Source organism: Gopherus evgoodei, unplaced genomic scaffold (genome assembly GCF_007399415.2).
Source record: "Gopherus evgoodei ecotype Sinaloan lineage unplaced genomic scaffold, rGopEvg1_v1.p scaffold_138_arrow_ctg1, whole genome shotgun sequence".
Classification (NCBI taxonomy): Eukaryota; Metazoa; Chordata; order Testudines; family Testudinidae; genus Gopherus; species Gopherus evgoodei.
The window spans coordinates 24,507-27,668 of record NW_022059801.1 but is presented as its reverse complement, the minus strand read 5'-3'; positions in this window follow the sequence as shown (position 1 = coordinate 27,668).

Sequence of the window (3,162 nt, the reverse complement as noted above, 5' to 3'; positions counted from 1 at the left end):
GGTATGGCTACACTTGAAATTTCAAAGCGTTGCTGCGTCAGCACTATGAAGTGTGAGGGTGGTCGGAGCACCAGCACTGGGAGAGAGCTGTCCCAGCACTGCACATAAACCACATCCTCTACGGGTGTAGCTTGCAGCTCTGGTAGCCGCGCTCCCAGCGCTGCGGCATTGATTACACTGAGGCTTTACAGCGCTGTATCTTGCAGTGCTCAGACGGGTGTTTTTTCATACCCCTGAGCGCGAAAGTTGCAGAGCTGTAAAGTGCCAGTGTAGCCAAGGCCACAGTTTGTCAGACCACTCTGTTTTGTTAGCACAGCTCTCTGCTAATAACATCCAAATAATGTGAGCACCATGCAAGACACAAGCTATCCTGTTTATACAGATAAAAGAGCGGGAATTAGACAAAGGGACAAAGAAAGCAAAACAGTAAAATTCACCTGGGGCACAGCATGCATATCCTACTTCCTTACTAACTCTTATCCATCTAAGGCTAATACTTCACCAATTGCCCTTAAACGGTCCAATTGTTCTATGTTAATGTCTGTATTCCTGACACCTGGATTGCAGCATTCCAACAATTTTGCTTAAAGGTACAGACAGCATTTCTTTAATCCTTTCTATTTTCACAATATAATTCATTCTACTTTCACAATCCCTCCTTTCGGTCAAGCGCATGCCATGACCAACAATTACTGGGTTCCACAAATTAACCGTTCCTTATCTCTTTGTTCATCAGCGATATTCAAAATCATCATATTAGCACTCTGTTTTGGGGCAGTCACCTGGGTGACACAATTCTGGATACAACAGGAGATTAACTGAAAGCATATAAAAATCACTAAGGTTCCAAACAGGATAGTTAGGGCTCCCTGAAACAACCAGTTTCCTATGCCAGAGAAATTGAACAGGTTATTTAGCCACTTCCATAAAGAACTCGGCTCTACTTGGGGAAGATATGCGATTTGTTCTAAGTGGCTAGCGCGATCTATTACCTCATTGCTATCATCAGGTATAAACAGACAACATTGTTTTCCAATGAGCACAGGTCCCTCCTTTGGCCGCCAGCACTATGTCTAATGCCTGACGGTTTTGGAAGGCCACCTGTCGGATCGCCCCTGTTTCTTTGGCCAGGGCTCTTAAACTTTCTCCGGTTTTATTTGCCATTATTTTAACTACTGGTTGTAACCTCAGGAGCCTTTTTGCCTGGTGTATTACTCCCCCAAGCGGGATAAAGGAACTGCCAATAGCCTCTTCCCAGGTGTCATTACTGTTCCATATTGTGTTAAACGGAAAAGGTCCTCCAGTGAGGTCTGGGGAATTGAGTGGGATAGCCAGGACAGGAACACCAGTTTGAGAGTGGGCTGGGATGTGGCTGCAGACCCAGCATTTAGAAATAATAAGGGTCTGAGCTATCCAAACTTGCTGCTGGATAAAAGAATTGTCATTGTTGTGGACTCCCTAGACCTTAAGACACCAGCAGTTGAGGAACAGGCACCACCAGAGGCGCATGTTGGAGGCAGGGCCCTTCTGGTTCTGACAACCTCAACTCAGGAAACCGCAGTCACAGTTTTATGTCCACCAGGCAGCAGGCGCTAGGCTCACTACTGCTTCTTCTTGGGCCTTGCTTTAGGTTGTCGTCTGCTTCTGGCAACCCTTATGAGAACGTAGATTGTAAGGTATTGCAGGCTGTTCCTCTACGTCTTCTTCTGGAGTCACAATTGACTCTGCGTGGTCCTGAAGTGATGATTGGTTCACTGGGGGTGGTGCATTCTTACACTGCAAAGCATGTATCCACTCTGAGATGCCAGACAGTTTAACAGCCGTCGGGGAGTAAGCAGTGCCTGATGATTCTTTGATGTTCTTTAAGTCTCTTTACTATTTCTTCCTTGACTCTGGCTATAACAATGGCCTTCACACCTTTATCTTTTCCTGATGCATACATTCCTCATTCACACAAATAAATTGAGAATACAACAGTAGTATTTTATATCGAGCAAAAAAGCATTGCAAATTAAACCTTGCTAAGTTTTACAATTAATAACCAAGACAATTTACATTGAGACCCAGGCCTTCAATGTTTCTCTAATTTATTTAACATAGACACAATAGAGAATCCTGTCTCTTACTACCTAAATCGTAAAACAAAGAGTTAGAGAGGGCCCAATTTGTAATGCATATGGGAAAATAGAATCTTAAAGTCCCAGGGGGTCATTCCTTTCTGCTATTTAAAAAAGGTGGCTTGCAAGATGAAATCAAATTATACTTTAATTCTTATGAGATATTATAAAATCCTGCTCCTACATATCCCCTTTTGACGCTAAGATTATTAATCACCAGTGTCACTTCTTATTTAGTCCATGTAATAGAAAATACTGAGAGGTGATTTGGGCCTGTGGCTTTAGCTTTGCATACATTTGTTTTATCCACCAGCACATTTTAAACATTTCGATTAAACACATACAATTTAAAACCAAAAACACAATTAGGGGTAGTAATATTAGTATGCCAGTAGTTGTGGGAGACCATCCAAAAAATATGTTATACCAATGGTAGGCTGTTATGTTTTTCTGCAGTGGCAATTCTTAACATGTCCCCATTTGTGTGTATAATATGAATGGTCCAATTTTCCACATTTTTTTTCTAGGAACTATGTTACCTTTTTACCTTTTAACAGATGATTGGTAACTGTTTGCCATTCAGTGCCAAGATTGATAGAGAACTGAGCTAAATCAGTGCTTACAGTAAGCTGAGACTCTTTTGTTGTTGTTGTGGCAAATAGTAAATGTGATTATTGGTAAACACAGTACTTACATTACATTTACATTTGTCTTCTGGTGGGTTGCTAACACTTTTTAAACACTTCCCCCCAAGAATTAACACATACACATAGCCCATTATACAGTACTTTGGATTATCTGAAAGACAAAAATAACATTTTTCTACCCCTTTTGGGGTGGCATTGATTATTACTTAAAAGATTCCTTTCTTTTACAAATACCCTTGCTGATTGCAGGCAAAACAGAGGAATTACCCCTATATTTTATTGTGTTTTTTGTTCTATAGGCAGGCCAGGTTTTAATGGGTTCTACTTTTTAAGAGTTATGCGGAAATTATTCCACTGTTTGGTTATTAAATTCATGAGGTGGTGTACCTCAAGTTTTT